The sequence below is a fragment of the Ornithorhynchus anatinus genome, chromosome 4, assembly GCF_004115215.2.
Source record: "Ornithorhynchus anatinus isolate Pmale09 chromosome 4, mOrnAna1.pri.v4, whole genome shotgun sequence".
NCBI lineage: Eukaryota > Metazoa > Chordata > Mammalia > Monotremata > Ornithorhynchidae > Ornithorhynchus > Ornithorhynchus anatinus.
Window position 1 is genome coordinate 30,316,433 of NC_041731.1, and position 22,582 is coordinate 30,339,014.

Below are 22,582 nucleotides of genomic sequence, written 5' to 3' on the forward strand. Positions count from 1 at the left end.
CAAAGCATTGACAATTCTCCACTACATGCTGAACTTGTTAGGCCTGGGATACTAAACTTACTGCCTCAGTATCTATCCAGAATTGCCACTATGAAACCCAGAGATGTTATACTTCTGCATCATCTCCCTCATATGATCTGGTATCAATGAAAAGCTCTGAAAATTTCAAAGCACTTTTGAAATAGAAAACATGATTATGAATATTCTTAATACTAACTTTAGCCAGTTGTTCTGTAAGCTGTAAGATTTTGAGCAGAGATCATACATACCAAGTCTTCTGTTTTGTATTCTCCCACACTTAGGACAGTTCTCTGCACACAGTAAGTGCTCAATAAAAACCACAGATTGACTGACTGATAATCAACACAGGAATGCTACCCCTTCGATGCTCATTCATAACTGACATTCATGATATAAAGTGATAAATTCCTAATAAGATTAACTTTATTTAGAACAGTGGAACCTATTCTGGGAAACAGCATTTATCATCAGCCATTTTAGGTGCATTTGATTTTAAGGAAGAATCTTTTCAATGTGATGTCTGCTTAGTTATGCCCTTGTTCTGGTGGGCTCCAAAAGACACCCAATTGCTTACTAGGCTTATTAAAGTAGACTAGAGCCATTGGGGAGCTAAGAAGAAAAAATCCCTCCATTGGAGAAATATGAGCTGTACATGTGAAAAATCTAATTTTTCTGAAATAATAAATCCCCCAAATTGAGGCCTATAATGGGGCATCTAACTCTCTAATATTCTCTAACCGCTGCTTCAATATTACAACATCAACCTAACTGGTTCCATACCATGGTCAGCAGCTGAATCCCATCAGGATTGCCGTTGAACTGAATAGAATGTTATTTCCCATTTCCCCTGGCATTTTGCAAGCTTACGGAGTGCATTCCAAGGTGTTTTCTCATTTGCATATATAAAAAGTGTCTTTTTGAATTCCTCATCCTATTCCACATCAATTGAGACTATGCTTAACTCTCTTTAAAATGTGTGCTCTCTACCCCCCTGCTTGTGTATGTCTAGTTTCAGACATTCATAAAAGTGTTGTCTGGTTGTCCTGCTGCCAAACTGTCTCCTCTTCTGTCCCACCCCACGAAGCAGTGTCTCTGTGAGAATGGCCGGGGGGCTGGTGAGCTGACTGCATCCCAGGATCTCAATACTTATAAAGCTAGTTTTACCATTTGATTCTGAGTTTGGTGAAACCAATGAAATTGCTTTAAGAAACTGATGTTTCTTCTTCAACAATCATTCAATCAATGGTATTTACTGAGTGTGTGCAGACCACTGCACAAAGCACTTTGGAGACTACAATACAACAGAGTTGATAGACACGGTCCCTGCCCAGTTTATTAGCCAAAGTCACTCAGTGGAGGCAGCAAACTGAGGGGTTACCATTCCCCCTAACAGTTTTGCCACCTTGCAATATGGTGTAAAGGTTGATCCCTCTGTTAGTTTCAAAAAGAACACCCTCGTTTTCTTAATCCCTTTTCTTCAAACCCTTTGTAGTCAATCTATGAACTGTTAGAAAATGCACCGCTTAGTTAGCAGAACTTGGAGAAAAAATTCAGCTCTGAGTGCTCAGTGAAAACCTTAGGGTGTGTGGAAGACTCCCCTGTGCCAGCTGTTGACTAACTATGATTGCCAGTCTCTAGGTTTGTGCAGACTCTGAGAAGCAAGTCATAACCATGTGCATGAATTCTTGTGCATAGAGAAGCAGTGTGGCATAATGGCAAGAGCACATGCTTGGGAGACAAAGGACGTGGGTTCTAATTCCAACTCTACCACTTGTCTGCTGGGTGACCTTGGACAAGCCACTTAACTTCTCTATGCCTCCATTACCTCATCTGTAAAATGGGGATTAAGACCGTGAGCTCCACATGGGTCAACCTGATTACCTTATATCTACCTCAGCGCTTAGAATGGTGCTTGGCACATAGTAAGCACTTAACAAATACCATAATTATTATATGTCTCTAGATCACAATCATCAGCATCCAGCACCTCCTGAATGACCATCTCCCTCATGGCATTATACAATTATGTGATGCTGAAAGGGTGGAAGGGTATTGAATCATTCAATTGGTTCAACCTCTTCTTAGAAGGTGAATAACTAAGCCATGCTGGGTAATCAATATCTATGTTTAGATATTAACCTCCCTTCATAGCCAGTCCAGTTTTTGAACATCCTCGTGATCAGAAATCTCTTCCTTACGGTGACTTTATTTTCTTGCTTCCCCTCAACTGGCTCTGTAAGACATAGAGAACTGGTAAGTTCCCCATCAGAAAAACACTTCATATATTGAAAAGTGATAGTCAGCTATTTCCTAGCATCACATCCCTACCCTAAACATCTCCAATTTGTATAAACCTTCCATGTGGACCTGTTACCCCATCATTTAATCATCATTGTTCTTCCTTCCTGGATCTTCTCCTACTTCTATATTTCCTTTTTTTACAAGGCAATCACTAAAGCAGGGTCACTACACATGATACTAATGATAGTGAAAATTTGATTGGTGCATGTATGTGTGGCTAAGACCTGAACATGCATGACAATAAATCAGTAGAAATTTTGGAACGCGTACTGTCCAAGAATTATAGAGCCTCCATTATGTCTGAACTGTACTACCATGTTGGAGCTAGTCTCTCATTTATTCACTAGCCATCTTGATTCAATTTCTCCCTTCTTGTCTATACTTGCCTCATTGAATAATATGCTGCCAAAGAGCAGAATTCAGTGCCACATTTAACCCTGTGCTACTGATCTACTGTGCTACTGACCACATTCCTGGTTGAATATGGGATATGCTGAATTTGGAATGACACATTGCGATAGACCTCTGTAGACCTGGGAGGACCTGGGTTCTAATCCCAGCTCTACCCCTTACCTGCTGAATGACCTTGGGCAAGTCACTTAATTTCTCAATTCCACAGTTTTCTCAACTATAAAATGGGGATTCAATACCTGTTCTCCATCCAATTTAGGGGTCAGGGACTGTGTCCAACCTGAATGATTTGTATCTACTCAAGTCCTTAGCAAATACCATAAAAAAATGGTTAACAGAGTCCTTTAGCCATAGCCCCAGGAGCACTTTGGTTCAAGTCTTGTCACTAATGCAGAGCAATGAGACACCATGATAATTTCCACAGTTCAGCTTTCTTCCTCTTTTTCGTAAGATGGTGAAACTGGTGACATCAATGCAATTCTCTGGTATTTTCTAAGTGTTCCAGATGTTGAGGAAGTGTCTGTGCAGGCAATTGAGCAGTACATCTCTTTGCTTTTATGAGAAACAGTGTGGCTTAGTGGAGAGAGAACAGGCTTGGGAGTCAGAAGACTCCAGATTCTAATCCTAACTCTGCCACTTGTCTGCTGTGTGACCTTGGGCAAATCACTTCATTTCTCTGTGCCTCAGTTACCTCATCTGTAAAATGGGGATTAAGACTGTGAGCCCTATGTGGGACAGGGACTGTGCCCAACCTGATTAGCTTGTGTCTACTCCAGCACTTAGTACAACACCTGGCTGTACATAATGAGTGCTTAACAAATACCATTAAAAAAAGATATTGGCTTGTATATGTCTGATTCATTTTCCTTTGGCCCTATGTTCACAGGAAGCTATTTCATAAATAAACTACCCTAAAACTATAGAAAATGGTTTGTGCCTTTGATTATCTCAACAACTGAAATGATTTCATCCTAGAAAAAATAATTATTTGCCTAGTGAACATTTCCAAATTCTAAGAATCCTCTTGAACACAATGCAAAATTACGGGATGGCTCGGTTCACCAAGGATGGAATATGGTTTGAGTATTAAATCAATCTGGCTAATATAGACCTATGAACAGCCTGAATTGTTGCAGCTATGTTGGCATTGCCTCATTCACTCTGTTTCAGATGTTAGGATAGAAATGAGTACTTGAGTTTGGTTGATTAAATGATCAAGAGCTTAAATGATTTGGCTTCCAGGCATTGCACCTAATAGAGAGGAGTGTGCCCTGGTGACAATTATGAACTATTGCTTCTTACTCAGCCAAGGCAGTCTTGTCCTCATGTACCACCTAATTTAAGGGTTATTGGGAAAGCTAATAATTAGCCCAATCCAATGAAATTTGCATCAACAGTGCCAGGTTGTACTTGCACAGACAAGGCAGCAGATTTGGGGAGGGAGCTTTCTCATGGAAGCTAATTTTAGCTATGGAAATAGCAGCTTATATTTGGGGGTTCAGGACAGTCTTCTGCCCTCCATTCCAGTCCATGCAATGGCATTTTGACTCCAGGCTCAATTCTGAGGCCATCTGGGTTGGAGGCTCTGAGACTGGGTGGGTGGGTGGAAAATCTGGAATCCATTGTCAAAAGTGGGATGTACCCACAGGATAGGATACCTACAAAGATTTGGGGATGAGGCCTTTGGAGTGAGGCTGCCAATTAGCGGAGGGAGCAAAATCTCCCCTGCCCAAACCCAGGGGCTGGAAGTGATGCTTGCATCGTGTTTGTCCTGAATAGAATCTGGGCAAGTTGGAAATAGTTCCTGGGAAATTAAGCTGGGAATATAATTCCTGCCTGGGAAAGGCATGACTAGTGTGTGACAATGAAATTGGATAATTCAGAATAAAAACTCACTGTAGGATGAAACTTGCCCTATTGGATTATCTGCACCTTCCTGATTCCCAGGATGATTATTCAGCATTCCCCTTTCCTTTAGGTGTTTAGACCTGGCATAGAGCTTAATGCATTCTAAAATGATTTCTTGGGTTGTTAAGCAGGGACTTCACAACATTAGAAGAATCTCAGGAGATAGGAAGTGCATTTGAAGCCTTTGCCTATTCTCACTAGCCAAAATAGTGACTGATGATTTTATTTTTCTGTAAAGGTAAAATAAAGAGAAAGGCCAACGATATCTATGTCAGTCTGGAAGTTCACTCTTTAAGAAAACCAATAGAGAGCAGTAGTTGGTCCAGAGGCAAAACCAGATGCTGTTGACTTGGCCTTCAAATGTTGGAGTAGTTAGAGGGGAAATCGATGGGAGAGACTTCTGTCCACCCAGAAGTAAGGCAGATGTGTGAGTTTCAAAGAGCAGGAAGCTGTCCATTTACGTTGTAGACTTTGTTCTCCCCCACTAGACTGTAAGCTCCCTATTGTCAGGGAATGAGTCTACCAACTCTTTCATATTGTCCTCTCTCTAGCGCTTACGACAGTGCTCTGCTTACAGTAAGTGCTCAGTAACTCTGATTGATTGACTTAGTACATACTATGTGTCAGGCACTGTATTAAGCTCTGGGATCAATACAAGGTTTGAAACAGTCCATGTTCCACGTGAGGCTGGCAGTCTTAATTCCTATTTTACAGATGAAGTAACTGAGGCTCAGAGTAGTTAAGTAATTTGCCCAGGGTCACACAGCAAACAAGAGCCAGAGCCAGGATTAGAACCAGGTCCTCTGACTCCCAGGCCCATGTCCCTTCCACCAAGCCACACTGCTTTCCACTCCACACAGCTGGCACCCTTGTTTGATTCCCGATTATCTTCCTGACTTAAGGAAGAGGTCTTTGTGAGCTTGTGTGCATGCAGACTGAGCAGACTGAAATGTAAAAAAAAAAAGTTCAATCTCAAATATAACATTTTATAAATGAGACAATCTGGCTGAAAATCTATCCCCTGAAGGGAACTAAGATTAAATGGGTGACGAGGCAAAGACATGGATCAGTGGTGATCATTTTTAAGCAGAAAAATGGGGTGGTGTGAGTTCTCCTGGAAAAATGGCAGGTTCACGGTAATTGATTTTTTTTTTAAAGGCTTCCAGGTAAAATGAACAGAGAGTTAAGGCAATTATTCCTTTCACATTAAACAATGGCACTGGGGAAAGTGAAATTTGGGGTTTGTTTGCCTTAACTATGCCTACTGGCTTTCTGCATGGCTCAAATTCACGGCATAATTTCTCAATATCTCATTATCCATTCAACTCTGCCTATTTAGTTACAATCCCTGAAAAGTGACAAAATCACTTGAGTTATCTGCTGGTTGGCTGACTCCAGGATGGCCGATGTCAGAGCCATTTTGTGCCTTAAAGTTTGTCGTTCATTATAAGTTTAACGGTATAAAACCTTTTTTTTCCTTTTCTTCCCAAGACACTGACAGTTAATGAAATAAGGTAAAGCATTTCTGGCAGAGATGTTGTTAGCAGAGAAAGTAAGAAATGTATTTTTCCCATCCCTACCTGCAGGGAGCATTACTGTACACACAGCAGGAGAGTAGAATGCCAGTTACTTTAAGGAAGCACAGCTGGACTTTCTGTCTTGGAGAAATAGTTGCCAAAGCCACCAAATAAGATGAACCCAATAAATCTCACTCTCTGATATTGCACATTAGCCTGCCAGATAACCTCTGACTCACCGTTCAAGTTCCCTGCTTTCCTCTTTCTTGTCCCTTAAAACTGTATGTCTCTTTTTCTACTCTTCTCCTCCCTCCTTCATTCCATCTCCCATTTCTGTTTCCCCTGCTGACTGTGAAGCATAATTGTTCTCAACCACACACAGTGGAATGTCCTTGGGAGAAACTCCAGACATACAAGCCTCCATAACAGAGCTTCAAAGGCGGTAGGCAAATTGGTCGTGGGTGATTATTCGAGTGATAATACTTTTTTTATCTGGAGCTCTTTCTTCCCTTTCTCTAAATTCCCTTCATTCTTTCAACTCTCCTCACAACCTCTCCTCTCCCTTTAGTTTACAAATGACTTTCTCTTGCACTGGAGGTGGGCATAAACCATTTTGTGATTAAGGATGCTCTATTAAAAAAAAAAGTATTGCATTGTTCTCAGCAGGAGAAGGCCAGGAGCTTGGAATTGAAGCAGGTAACACAAAATGAGGATTTTGATTGCAGTTACTGCCAGTGGACCCATGGTCAACAACATTTCCCTCTGTGGAAATTCAATTTTTAGGCTTCCCCTGGCCTCAAATGACCAAATGCAAGACAGAAATGGCTGACAGACTTACTGATGTTTTGTTTTTAATAAATTTAGTGTGGAAGTAGACTAGTGATCCTTGTCTGAGCTGACTGGGTCACTGAGAAAGATGGGACTGAGCAGAAAATCATAATTAAAATAATCAGTCAATCAATCAGTGGTATTTATTGAGCAATTACTGTGTACAGAGCACTGTATTTCGTGCTTGGGAGGGGACAATACAATAGAGCAGTAGACACTTTTCTTGCTCCAAAAACTGAAATGAATCCAGGAGAGAACACAGCTGAATCTAGACTCTCTTCCCATAGGGTCCTAGTGTATATGATTGCTTATGAGGAAGTGACATAATAGTGGGTATTGTTCAGGTTTTCTCTCAGGATTGCATCTGGAGAGTTTCCAGTATTTTACTAGCCTCGGCTATGGGAGGGAGATTCAAGCAGAGACATATCCATTCCATTCCTAGCTTGGGCAGTGGCCAGTGAGTGGAAGGCAATCTGCTACAAGTCAAAACTCACCTGTGCTGGGCAGCAGTGTGATGGGAAAGAGTGAAGGGCAGAGACTCAAGTTTACTGTAGGAAGAAGGCAATGATAAACCACGTCTATATTTTTACCAAGAAAACTCAATGGATACACTACCAGAATGATTACAGGTGGGATTGGGGTGTTCTAGGATGTGTCCATGGAGTTGTTATGGGTCGGAGTTGACTTGACAGCATAAGACATACAAAGATGATCAGAACTCCAGGCAGTGAGTCACTTGAGACTCCTCTGACAATGGGTCTTCTGGAATTTAGTGATCAGAGTGGCAGGGTCTCTAGGCCATGGAAAACTGATGGAGAAGGGAAAACATAGCTTTCCAGTGTTTTCCATCATAATTAACAGTATTTATCAATTACCTACAGTGTGCAGAGAGCACAACACTGTGTGCCTACTGTGAACGCCTGTCACTATGAATGGTACGACCATTCTTCCCATCTCACAGGCCCGCAACCTTGGTGTCATCCTTAACTCAGCTCTCTCATTCACCCCACACATCCAATCCATCACCAATGCCTGCCATTCTCACCTTTACAGTATCACCAAGATCCGCCTTTTCCTCTCTATCCACAAGGCTATCGGACTAGTACAAGCTCTCATAATATCCCAGCTGGATTACTGTGTCAGCCTTCTCTCTGGTCTCTCTTCCTCCTGTCTCTCCCCACTCCAGTCTATTCTTCATTCCGCTGCCTGGATCATCTTCCTATAGAAACCCTCTGGGCATGTCTCCCCTCCTTAAAAACCTCCAGTGGTTGCCTATCAACCTCCACACGAAACAAAAACTCCTCACTCTGGGCTTCAAGGTTCTCCATCACCTTGTCCCCTCCTACCTCACCTCCCTTCTCTCTTTCTACTGCCCACCCTGCATGCTCTGCTCCTCTGCCACTCACCTCCTCACCGTCCCCCGTACTCACCTATCCCGCCGTCGACCTCTGGCCCACATCCTACCGCTATCGTGGAATGCCCTCCCTCCTCACCTCCGCCAAACTAACTCTCTTCCCCTCTTCAAAGCCCTACTGAGAGCTCACCTCCTCCAAGAGGCCTTCTCAGACTGAGCTTCCCCCTTTTCCTCTGCTCCTCTGCTCCCTCTCTGCTCGCCCTCTGCCCTCTGCTCCCTCCCCCTTCCCCCCTTCACCTGCCCTCAGCTAAGCCCCCTTTCCCTCTGCTCCTCCCCCCCCCATCCCCTCCCCTCAGCACTGTGCTCATTTGTATATATTTTTATTGCCCTATTTATTTTGTTAATGAGGGTACATCCCCTTGATTCTATTCATCGTGATTATGTTGTCTTGTTTTTGTCCGTCTGCCTCCCCCGATTAGACTGTAAGCCCATCGTTGGGCAGGAATTGTCTCTATCTGTTGCCAAATTGTACATTCCAAGCGCTTAGTACAGTGCTCTGCACATAGTAGGTGCTCAATAAATACTATTGAATGAATGAACAGAACATCGTACTAGACATCTTCTGTCTACAGAACATTCTACTGTACACCTAGTGTGGCAAAGCATTATCTGATGCCTTCTGCAAGATGCACTGAATCAGGCCCTTTGGGAATATTCAGATGAACATACATACAAAAAACACTGGCCCTGCACTTAAAGGGCTTTCAGTCTAGAAGAAGAGACAAGTGAAAAATATTTTCATGTGTACAAGAAGTATGAGAAAATAAATGAAAACAATGTGGGAAAGGGAAAACTTAAATGGTAATAAACATGAATGATGAAGTGGATGGTGGAAAAACATGATCAGGACAGCGGGAGAATGGAGTTGTATTCATACCACTTGGACTCTGAGCTTTGCCTTTAATGTTGTTTTCAAAATCATATTACTTCATCTTTCCTACTGTGACTTTTGCCAAATCCTTAACCACCATATTATTAGATTTTTGGCTGTTGGAGGCTTAAGCTTGTGTTACATGTGTGGTTTTTTTTTTCCAGCACTTGATACACTGCTCTACACTTGGCTCAGTGGAAAGAACCCGGGCTTGGGAGTCAGAGGTCATGAGTTCTAATCCCGGCTCTGCCAATTGACAGTTGTATGACTTTGAACAAGTCACTTAACTTCTCTGTGCCTCTGTTACCTCATCTGAAAATGGGGATTAAAACTGTGAGCCCCACGTGGGACATCCTGATTACCTGGTATACCCCCAGTGCTTAGAACAGTGCTTTGCACATAGTAAGTGCTTAACAAATGCCACCATTTTTTTTTTTTTTACTACTTCTAGTCAGGCAAGTGGTGACCTTAAAGAAGGGTTTATAAGGAAGGTAGAGACATGGTTTGGTTGAGGTTTACTGGAAAGGGCTGGGGAGAGAAGGGCTTGAGATTATTAGAGAAAATGAACTGGATGTAGGGGAGAAAGAGAACGTTTTCAAGTTTTTCCCCCTGGTTGACACCACTCCAGAAGTAAGAGCCAACAAAGATACCTCTTTCTAAGTGAAAGAAACAAGTTGAGAGAGGAAATTAGATCACTCGATGGAAAAATTCCTCATTTTAGGACTAAGTATGCGATTTGAAATACCCTGCACCAGGTCACAGAATTCATGAATAAAACCTTTTTCTTATTTCCACGCAAAAGGAATAAATATTTATTACCATCCTAATCAGGAAAACAATATTGACCCACTGGCTATTCAAGGTCTTCAGCATTGTGTGCAGGAATATTTATTACTTTTAATTATCATAAACTAGCAAGGATCTTGTTTTAATAGATTTTCCCTTTTTACTTTCATTTTGTAAATATAATTGCAGAGAGATAAAAAAACAGTTTCCATATTAAACAAATATCCACAGTCAAAGATTATGAATTTCAGATGACCAAAAATTATGCTCCCTTGAATGTGGGCTAATGGAAAGACCACTCAATTGAAAGTCAAAAGGTGTGAGTTTCTAAATTCCTTGAAGGCAGAGATCGGGTCTACCAACTAAAATATATTCTACTCTCCCAAGAGTTACCTATAATGTTCTACAGTTGATCAATCAATCAGTCAGTCAGTCATATTTATTGAGCATTTAATGAGGGCAGAGCACTGCACTAAGTACTTGGGAGTATAGAATATAACAATATAACAGGCACGTTCCCTGCCCACAATGAGTTTACAGTCTAGAGAGGGAGGCAGACATTAACATAAATAAATACAATTATAGGTATGGACATAATAAGTGCTATGGGGTTGGGAGGGAAAATGAAAAAAAGGGAACAAGTCAGGGTGATGGAGAGGGAGTGGGAGTAGAGGAAAGGAGGGCTTAGTCAGGGAAAGTCTCAGAGGAAATGTAATTTCAATAAGGCTTTGAAGGTGGGGAGAGTTATTATCTGTCTCACATGAAGAGAGAGGGCATTCCAGGACAGAGGCAGGACATGGGAGAAATAGAAAAGAGTCAAGGTACAGTGAGATAGTATTAGCAGAGTGAAGTGTGTGGGGTGGGTTTTAGAAGGAGAGTATGAGGTGAGGTAGGAGGGGGCAAGGTGATTGTATGCTTTAAAGCCAATGGTAAAGCATCTCTGTTTGATGCAGAGGTGTTTTTGATGCAGAGATGGAGCACTTACTGAACTCTTACTGAGCACTCTACTAAGCACTTGCAGTGTGCAGACTACTATACTAAGTGCTTGAGAAAGTACAGTACAGCAGAGTTTACAGTCTACAGCAATACTGCACACAATAAGTGTTCAATAAATACTCCTGATTGATGGAACATATGGGCACAAAATTGTATGCATGTGAGGATTTTTAAAAATGAGTTGGTGAAAAAGAGCATTAGTCCATTTAACCACCCAAATTTGCTTGTGATCACCTCCATTTCTGAAGGATTCCCTCCAAGACTGAGGCAGCTATCAGAGAGGTTACTTTTAATCAATCAGTCAATCAATAGTATTTATTGAGCACTTATTGTGTGCAGAGTACTGTACTGAACACCTGAGAGATACATTCAGACTGTAAACTGTAGCTCTAGACTACAGACTCTAAGTTCTAGACTGTTGTGGGCAGGGAATATGTCTGTTTATTGTTGTATTGTATTTTCCCAAGCACATAATACAGTGCTCTACACACAGTAAGCACTCAATAAATATGAACAGATGAATAAAATACTTAAATGAGGCACTTGGAATCCCTGTAGACTCTAAGCTCCTTGTGGGCACAGATCACATCGAGCAACTCCATTATATTGTACTTTTCCAACCATTTAGTTCAATGATCTGCAGTAAGAACTCAATAAATATCATTGATTGATTTGACAGCAATAAAAGACACAGACAAGTGTTGAATAAGTTCAATAAATAATAATATTCCTCAAATCTTTGTTGTGCTGATTATCTGCTGAAGGTCTGATGAAACAGGTGGATTTGGCTTTTTCAAACCCAACTCAGTGCCCTAGCCTCCCCCTCCTCCCTTATCCTAGTTATATGAACTAGAGAATGATGGGTGAATTTCCAGTGCTCCATTCCAAGCTGCCAATGCAAAAATATCAAATTCCCAAGATCAGTTTATCTGTAGGACAAAGACCCAGGATGTCAAAGAGTGTTAGCAGCTGCTGCTAAGTTGGCCCATCTCTATGAAAGTCAACTGTTTAAGATATCTCTGAGCTTAATTCAGAAAGTCTTTCCAGAGCATCAGTCAGTCAGCATACAGTGGCGGAGGAGGACAGAACTGAAGAGTTAGGCATCTTACCCTGTTTTCATTTTCTCCCCATTTCCACTCCTACTCCAACCCCATCCCTTTGTGGTAGAAAATAAATCTTTTAGCAAGAGAAATGCAGAGCGTGGGCCAGATGAAGCAGTGAATGAGTGGTGGGTCTGCTGTATAATAAAGTCCATTTTTTTTCTTCCAAGTTTTTATCTCTCTTTGAAGCACAAGGACTGGGCCAGTGTCCCGGGTAATGAGTGTTCTCTTTCTTTCTCCCTCTCTTGCTCCCTCTCTTTTCCTCAGTTGCAAAAGTGTGTGTAGCCATGTGTAGCTGTGTTAACACTACATTACTAAAACCAATCCCGGGAGCCCATTCCTGCTGCACACCTCAACGCCTCTGCCTCTTCCTCACGTTGATTTGCATCCGTGCAGTTTGTGTAAACAAGGCTGTTAGAGGAATATAAATAACTGCGGCTGGGATTGCAGTTCAACCGCTTGGCCGGGGGAAATCAACATTTCCACTTATCTCCCAGGGCAAGGTTGAGGCTCTTTCCTGCTTGCCGGATTCCACACACACTCCCTCCCAACCCTTCATTGCAGGCATCATTGCTGGTCCAAGATGCCTTCTCTGGTTCAGCCTCCTTTTCCCTCCCCCTCAATTCTCCTACCTAGTTACTGGCTCTGAGGGCCTGCCTTGCTCACTAGAAAGAGGATTTCAGAGGCAGCTTTGTCTTTCCCTTTAGAAGCAAAAGAACATGAGCTGAGACAGTGTTAAGCCTATACTACCTAGAGGGGAATTTGGAAATATAGAAAAGACAGAGCCTATCAAGGAAGGAAGTTACTTGTTTCCTCTGTTTTAGGAAAGTGGAAATGGTATTTCTAGCACATGGACACCCCAAACTCCTTAACATGTATTTTGGAGTAGCGTGGGGGTAAGATAGACTTTATGGCATTAATTTCATTTATAACCACTGCATCTATTACTTACAGGATTTTTAGATCACATGCATCAAACACCCAAAAAAGTTCTGTTTAAAAACTGCAGACTCTGGGGAAAATTACAATTTCCAAATTTAGTCATTTCTTCTAAAAGGTTGAGGAGTAGCATGGCCTAGTGGAAAAAGAACTGTCCTGGGAGTCAGAGGACCTGGGTTCTAATACAGGTTCCACCAATTGTGTGCTATGTGACCTTGAGTAAGTCACTTCACTTTTCTGTGCCTTAGTAAAATGGGGCTTTAATACCTGTTCGCCCTCCTACTTAGATGTGAGCCTTGTATGGGAAGGGACTGTGTCTAATCTGATTATTTTGTATCTTCCCCAGAGCTTAGAACAGTCCTTGACATGTAATGAGCATTTAACAAATGCCACAGTTATTATTTTTAGTTGTATTCTTGAAAAACCTCATGCAAGGGGAAACTGTCTTAGAGTAGCTATTGGTTCAAGAAGATTTAATGGGCTAGGGGGTGTTTGACTGACATGCAAACAGTTGTGGGTTAGTGGAAAGAGCATGGGCCTGGGAGCCAGGGGGCCTGAGTTCTAATCCCAGCTCCACCACTTGTGTGCTATATGACTTGGGCAAGTTCATTTAACTTCTCTGTGCCTCAGTTCTCTCCTCTGTAAAATAGGGATTAAATTCTCCTCCCTCTGACTTATACTATAGCCCCATGTGAGTCAAAGACTGTGTCCAACCTGATTATCCTGTATCTACCCCAGTGCTGACTACTGCACCTGGCACATAGTAAACACCTAACATGTTCCCTTCTTATTGAAAATGGGTATGTATACATATAGACTGAAAGCCTGTCAAAGGGCAGGGACTGTATCTGTTACCGATTTGTACATTCCAAGCGCTTAGTACAGTGCTCTGCACATAGTAAGCGCTCAATAAATACTATTGAATGAATGAATAAATATATGTGTGTGCATATATAATAATATAGGAGATAATATTAATGTAAGAAATAGGGTATGTATGCACACACACATATATTTATATATACATACCTGGTTTCTTACATTAAGATTATTTCCTATATTAACTCCTATATTATTCATGGTCCACCACTAGTAGGAGACTTTACACTTGCCCCCCATTGTTATGTTCCAATATGAAATATTGTAAAGTCACAAAAGCATAACATTCTGTATGTTTCAGTACAGTAAGTCTTAGGCAGCAGCTGGTAACTGTAGCAGATCAAAGCTCCACTCCCCACAAAAGTACTACGTGCAAACAATCATTTCTTCCCACATCAAATCTTTCTGAGACTACCTGTGGATTGTTTTATGCCTTATGTCTCAAATAGAGTCCTCTAGACTGTAAGCTGCTGCAGGCAGGGAATATATCTACTGCTATATTGTACTTTCCTAAGAGCTTAGTAATATCCAACAATTGATGGATTTGTTGATTGTGTTATCAGAAGAACAGTCCCTAATATTTCCATCATGTTATATACAAATTGGGTAATGGAAACCCATATTATAGCAGAAGAGAGCACATCGGAGGGAAATGAACATGATGTGTATGACAGCTTACTGAGAACAAGATAAACACAAAATTTCAGCAAGAGAGATTTGGTTTGGATCTAAAGAGAGCTTCCTGCCCATAAATCTTGTGAGACATCAGCTAAACTTCAGGAGAGATAAGAGATCACCTTCTTTAGAGATTCATGATTACACCACGATCTTTCTGGGGTGTTTGCATGTGGCCATGGCCTGAGGGACTTTGTGAAGTCAATTCTCATGCCATCATTCCATTATGTAAGAACAAACTAGAAGTTTTAAATAAGAGGAATGCCAGACTGAAAGAAAGATTTGCTACTTGCCCCCAGAGTTGGCAAGTTGGGGCTCCAGTGGGATCCACTATGAAGAAAGAATTTCAGCAGACAAATAGACTGTGTTAAGCACCCACATAAAACCAGTCCCACACTAGTCACATCATAAATCAAGTTAAGACATGGTTCAGCTCTCCAGAAGCCTTCTATCTAAAATAATCCCAGAGCCAAAGTCAATGAATTGCAAAAATCTTTCTTGAGTCCCCTCAAGCCTTCTTTTCAATGGCAGTAGGGGAGAGCCACTGTCACCTGAGTTGTATCAACTCCTAAATATTTAGTCTGACAAACACAGTAGAAGCAGAAGAGCTATCCAGAGGCTTATTTTGTCACCTTAAATTTTAGCAATGGTTCCAATTCTTCATGCTTTAGTCAAAATAGCTGTAAAGAGTTGCTATACTACTTAAACAGCTCCAGCACTCTATCTGAAAACTTCTTGGCTTTCAACATAAGAAAAGCCCTCAGTACATAAGCAGCAGCAGCTTGAGTCAGACCATCTATTCCAGTGTTCCCTCTCTGACAGAGAATCCAAAAGAAGATTTGGAGGGAATGGTGTGACATCTTTGCCATTCAATTACAGACCTGGTGAGGACAAACCACCTAACACTTCTCTCTCATGACCTGTTAGGGACACTCACCCATGAATCTACCCAAACCTCTCTTGTTTATATTCTATTTTTTTGCTTGAACAACATCCCAAGGGAATGTATTCCATATTCTTGCCACCTGCCAATACAAAGAAAGGATTCCTTCAATTAGTTTACAAGAACTTAATGAATGAGGACTTTCTACCTATATCACTATGCCACCTTGTACTTCCTTCCCAGGCTTGGGAATACTACAATAATTGAGGTATTTGTTATGCAGTTACTATGTGCCCTGCACTGTTGTAGATGCACTCTATGTAGACTGGACCATTCCAGTCCCACATTAGACTTACAGTGTATGGGGGAGGGAGAACAGGTATCTTTGCCCCATTTTTACAGATTAGGAAAGGGAGACACAGATAAGTGACTTGCACAGGGTCACACAATGGGCAAGTGACAGACTAGGGATTAGAGATTCCCAGCCCCATGCTCTTTCACTGGGCCATGCCGTCTCTCAGTACTATACTAGATAGCACAGATATTTCTAACTGGCAGAGGGAGGGCTTGCTTGATGGAAAATGGATTGGGGAAGATAAAAGAAGATTAGAGATGGAGTAGAGAAGCAGCGTGGTATAGTGGATAGAGCATGGGCCTGGGAGTTGAAAGTTCGTGAGTTCTAATCTCACCTCCACCACTTGTCTGCAGTGTGGCCTTGGGAAAGTCACTTAACATCTCTGTGCCTCAGTTCCCTCATCTGTAAAATGGGTATTAAGGCTGTGAGTTCCATATGGGAAACCTGATTACCTTGTATCAACACCAGCACTTAGTAAAGTACTGGAAACATTTAAGTGCTTAACAAATGCCATAAAAATAGGGAGAACCAGGATTGACTTTTTAGATGTGGTATGACTCACTAGCCATTTCTTTGAGGGGCAGCATTCATTTTGAATGGGACTTTCCAGGGAAATTACCCTTTGACTCTCAAGTCTGCACACTTCATAAATACTACTGAGTGAATGAATGAATGAACAACAAAGCTAATGTTAAGCATCAAGCTAATGGCAGGCAGGAATGACATATTAAAAGATAGGCAGCACATTTTTATGGTATTTGTTAAGTGCTTACTATGTTTCAGGCACTCTATTAAGCACTGGAATAGAAACAAGTTAATCAGGGTGGATACAGTCCTTATCTCACATGGGGCTCCACAGTCTTAATACCCATTTTACAGATGAGGTAACTGAGACACAGAGAAGTTAAGTTACTTGGCCAAGATCACAGAGCAGGCAAGCGGTGGAGCCAGGATTAGAACCCAGGTCTTTCTGACTCCCAGGCTCACGCTCTATCCACTAGACAACAGTGTTTCTGGCTTAGCCCTCAACCCCAGAAGTCTGATGGCAGAGGGCAATGTGGAGATTTTCCAGTGGTACAGTGACTGAAGGGAGTGTATAATTATCAGCAACCATAGGTTACATTGGCCTACTGAAAAGAATTTGGGGTTACTGGAGTCAGGAAACTCTGCTTCTAAATAGAGCTTTGTCACTACTCTGCTCTAAATCTTTGGTCAAGTCACTTAAACTCTCTGTGTATTAGTTTCTTCAATTTGGGGATGTGATTCTTGTTCTCCCTACTTATTATTAATAATAATTATAATAACAATTGTGGTTTTTCTATGCTCTTACTATGTGCCAGGCACTGTTCTAAACACTGGAGTGGATACAAGCAAATCAGGTTGGACATAGTCCCTGTCCCACGTGGGGCAAACAGTCTCAATCCCCATTTTACAGATGAAATAACTGAGGCACAGAGAAGTGAAGTGACTTGCTCAAGACCACAGAGCAGACAAGTGGTGGAGGTGGGATTAGAACTCACTCATGGCCTTTTGACTCACAGGTGCATGCTCTATCCACTACACCATGCTGCTTCTCTGTTGGGGATGCACCCCTCTAGACTCTAAGCTCATTGTGGGCAGGTAATGTGCCTGTTTACTATTGTACTGTGTCAATCAATAGTATTTATTGAACATTTACTCTATTCAGAGCACTGTACTAAACACCTGAGAGGTAAATTCAGACTGTAGACTGTAGCTCTAGACTTTAGACTCTAAGTTCTAGACTGTAAGTTATTTGTGGGAAGGGAATGTGTCCGTTAATTGTGTATTGTACTCTCTCAAGCACTTAGTACAGTACTCTGCACACAGTAAGTGCTCAATAAATACCACTGAATGAATCAGTGAATCTGCTTCTCTAGTATCTACCCCAGGACATAACACACAGTAGGTGTTTAATAAATTCCATAATTGTTAGGCAGTCACAGTCAATAGTCCAATCAAGATCCTTGCCCAGGTCCTGAGAGACAAAGCACCTGCCTATAGGGACTTGACTGAATGCTTTCCATACCTCCCTGCTGAATCACAAGAGAAACCAGTAGCAAATCCCCTTAACATTAGCAAGCTAATGAGTCAGAGATCATTAGGAATTTTAAGATGAATGTAAACTCTTTAAAATAGTTTTCCATGTGATGTTACTCTTGCCCTGAGGAAACATGGCAAATGGCTTCCAAAATCCACATAGTATTCACAGAACATAGAAGCTACAGAAGGGATTATCCAATCAGGTCAGGTGCACTGGGATCCTTACAGTGACAGCACCAGAAAAATTTCCTCAAAAATGTTTATACTAAAGCCCTAGAAAGACAAGAGTTGATAAATAGACAAGTTGGGCCCAAGTCTAGAGAGGGTGGAAAAATAGAAGGCAGATGGGGTGGCCATGGTGGAAAGAAAGAGCACTGGACTAAGGTCAGAAGATCCTTATTCTAATCCCAGCTCTGTCATTGAGACACCTCTCCAACTGGATAATCGAATAACCTCTGTGGACTTGAGTTTTATCATGTGTAAACTAAGTATGAGCTAAGTGCTGTCCTTACCTCTTTGATTGTCAGCCCCATTATCCTATATCTATTTGGTATCATTGCTGCTGTTGTCATTATTCTTAAAATCTGCTCTCTGACCATGCTCAAGCTTCGCCTTCAACTGCAAACATCGTAACTCACTTCTTTAAAAAGAAAATTAAGTTGGTGTCTAAGGTATGTGACACCAAATTATGTAACCCTCACATTTCCATAGGTGCAACTTGGTGTGTCTGCAGTGCCTTGAACTAGGCACTTGTGACCATAACCCTGTAGACTCTGCACTTACTGTGGGCAGGGAATGTCTCTATCAACTCTATTGTATCATAATCCCCCAAGCCCTTAGTACAGTGCTCTGCACACAGGAAGTGATCAATAAATCCCATTAATGATGATGATGCCACAATTTCAAAATAGAATCTATTTGAAATACTATGGCTGCTACCAGCTCTCAGCATTTCCCAATTACCACTTACAATTTTTCAAGTGTCTCATTTCAACACCCCATAATTAATTTCTAAATAATTCTAAAGAAGATCATGCTCATGGTCAGGTAACAGTATGGAATAGCAAAACTCCTAATTTACTTTTTTATTCAACAATAGCCTTGATCCACTGCCTGGCTCTTTTCTTGTGGGAGGGAAAAGGTGAAGGGGGAAGTCTGTGCTCAAGTACATATAGCAATAAATGGCACCAGAGGCATTTAATGCAGCATGAATCCTGTTTATTGTGTTGCATGGTTTCAGGCAACATCAGTGGTTATTACCCTTTCAGTGTCCCCAGCACAAACATGGACTGAAAAACAATTTATAATTGGGTTGGACTACCTTCTCCTGGCACTTGTATTAAATTCTAATTAAATAAGGTCATTAGGTGAAACATCTAGCATTGGTGAAATCCTGCATGATATTATGCAGGGGTAGGAGATGGTTGGCAGGGAAATGGTGAAACAACTGTACCTGTTTCCCTTCTCTCTTCTGCATCCTTCGTTCTGAGCTTGGCCAGAAAAGCAGAGAATAATCTGAAGGTCACTGGGAAAATTCCTAAATATTCACTGAAGCAGTCCAAGCTTAGTATTTGGATCTTCCCCTGGGGGAAGCTGAGCATACTGGGTCTTTGAACTATGCATGGAACTAGCTAAAGGGTGTACCATGACCAAGGTGAAGTGAACATAGTTAAGACAAGTCTGCATAGCAGCTTCAAGGGTCAGAGTCATGAAGTCAGGTAAGAAGACACTCACACTGTGGGAGTTCTGTAATGGCTGGGTTCAGACACCAGCGCCCAGGTACAGTCAAGCCATAGTTTGTCATGGTCCTTTCTTAGCCCTTACATGGAGCAAGGGCAAGGAAGGGATAATCAACCAATTACAAGATTGACATTCTTGAGAGGTTCAATGACTTAGTGGAAAGAACGTAGTTTGGGGAGTCAGAAAACCTGGGTTCTAGAAACAGCTTGTCCATTGGTCTCATGTGTGAACTTGGGAAAGTCATTTAACCCTTTTTTGCCTTAATAACCTGATCTTTTTGGGGGGATAAGATACCTGCTCTCCTACCCTTAGATTTGGAAACCCCAGTGGAGCAGGGACTGTGTCCTGTCTGCTCTAATGTTTAGTGCAATACAATCCTTTGGTTTATAATAAACATCAAATACACTATAATTCTATTTAACAAAAGAGATATCTAAAACGAATTAATCAAAGGTGCAAATTAATTCCGTGAGTATTGACCATCAGGTACCTGTAGGAATTTGTATGTGAAGTGACATGTAAGGAATTTATATGCATAAGAAATCTTTCTGGATAACTTCTTTATCATTTTTTCCTCTCTTTACACAATGCTAAAGATCCACACTTTCATATCCTCCAGCCAGAGGCTAATAAAACAGATAAGCTTTGTCCTAGTTCACAAATGACGATACAGTTCTCATTACATAAATAGGAGGAATGACAATTTTTTGAGGGTGCCCTTTTCTCATGCTGCCAGAAAATCATGGACATATTCACCAAGGGTCTTCATTGACCTCAGCAGTTGAAAGAATTCAGAGGGAAATTTCACATTTTAAAAAGAGCTAGGACCCAAGGCATAAAATATTTGGCTTATAAAGGCCTATCAAGTCTTTAATTTGATCCCCTGCTTCTACCCAAGATTGAAACTAAATGCCTCCGGAGGGGTAGATGTCCTTAGAATTCAGAGTCTCACACTCTCTAAAGCTGAGAAGACCTTCTTTATGTCTTCCTTAAGTCTTTTCTGATGCTACTTGAGCTTATTTCTTCTCCTTCTACCATGAGCGGAGAGGTGGAATCCCTGTCCACGGTTCTGAACTAGACACTGCTAACACAGGGTTTGCTCTTCACTATCTTAAGCAAGCAGCAGGGTCATTTTCTTTTGGATTTCCTGATACCACTTGCTACTTTTGGGAATAACACTTCTGTAGCTTTCTCATTTCCCTGTTCAGGCTCTTATTGTGGATTTCCTAATACTCCACCTCAGAGGGACACTTCCCCTAATGGAATCCACAGGAGTGCATTTTTGCCTCTGGCTCTTCAAATCACTTTATAAGTGACGTGGGGCTAAGCAAACACAGCCATCTCTTCAGGTCATTAAGCATTTCTAACTATTTTTCAAATGTTTTGGCATCAAATAAAATCTCAAATGCGTTCTGGCCCAGGCACCACTTCCATTAAGGTTTTAAACCATGAATACTGGAAGGGAAATTTTCACTCACATGATGTTGACTCATTTATACTTAACTCATCCATGTGCTTTTCTTAAGAGCAATTTTATGTCCAACTGGGACTCTGGATGAAATTGATAAGTTAGACTGTGTCCTGTGAATAAACCCAAGTCCTTGGAAGTTTTGAGCTCCAATCACATCTGAGCAGTCTCTTCAGTGGGGATGGAACAGCCCCAGTCCTAAAGATTCTACTCTGAATACCCATCTTGAAACTCGAATGCAGAGAGCAATGGATCTTCCCAGTGGGGATCCCAAATGCCCTATCTTATTTCCCTGTCACAGTCACTCAATGAACAATGTAATTTATTTATATTAATGTCTTTGTCCCCCTCTAGACTGTAAGCTTGTGGGCAGGGAATGTGCCTGTTTATTTTTATATTGTACTCTCCCAAGAGCTTAGTACAGTGCTCTGCGCACAGTAAACGTTCAAAAAATTGAATGAATGAATGAACAGTGGAAAATGGGGAATGGGAGGCAATGTCTAGGTTGTCCGCTAGACCTTAAACTTTGGACTCCCTCTGAGGTAGTGGAGAGGACCTTCTGATTACAATTCAGAGTTAACATCAGGCAATATATGTCAGGAGATTAGGGATTGGGCACATTGAGTTTTAAGGCCTAATCACACACTGCCTGAGATCGCTGTCCAAGAAAATTCTCTGTAATTGACTGGTCAGAGAGGCCAGCCTTGCATTAAAGAAAGTTAAGAAATGCCTTTTCATTTTTCTGGGCAGATTCAGCCTTGTGGCCTTCAGTCCCAGTGGACAGATAGGCCCAATTTTGTTTGGTCCCCTCAGCTTCCCTCATCCTCTGAAGCTTCCTGAAACCCCATCTGTTGCCATCATGGTTGACTTGATCCCACCTGCTCAGTCCTGTCCTCCCTTCACCCATGCCTCATCCATATTCACACCACATGGGAGAAAACAGGGTTTGGGGGATTAATTTCCATATTCAACAAAACATCAATACAGTTTCAGAGGATGCTCCAGAAGAGGTTTGGAAGCAATATAAGTGGATAGGCAAGAGCCAGAAAATGGGAGAAACAAGAAGAGGAGAGAGAAAGTGAGAAAGAATTGGAACAAATTGGGCAGGAGAGAAAGGCTGACTCACTGGATTTTCTCCCTCAGAGTAAACAACCTAAGTTGTGAATATATGAAGGGATGTTGTGAATATATGAAGAGACTTAGATTCAAGGCTTGTAGAGTTTGTGTCATCCTTGGGAGACTTTCATAAGTGATACATGACCTAATGGATAAAGCATGGATTTAGGGGTCAGAAAGACTTGAGTTCTAATCCCAGCTAGCCACTTGTCAGCTGTGTGACATTGGGCAAGTCACTTAAATTCTCTGTGCCTCAGTTCTCCCATCTGTAAAATGGGGATGAAGACTGTGAGCCTCAAGTGGGACAGGGACT

At 41.6% G+C, this 22,582-nt stretch overlaps 1 non-coding gene across 1 annotated transcript; it reads left to right on the forward strand.

The window, feature by feature from the left end:
- The first annotated feature begins 7,332 nt into the window (after nucleotides 1-7,332).
- On the forward strand, nucleotides 7,333-7,470 carry LOC114811661. Its single transcript, XR_003759357.1, has one exon. It is a non-coding gene; the product is annotated as a small nucleolar RNA SNORA7 (small nucleolar RNA).
- Nucleotides 7,471-22,582: the final 15,112 nt, after the last annotated feature.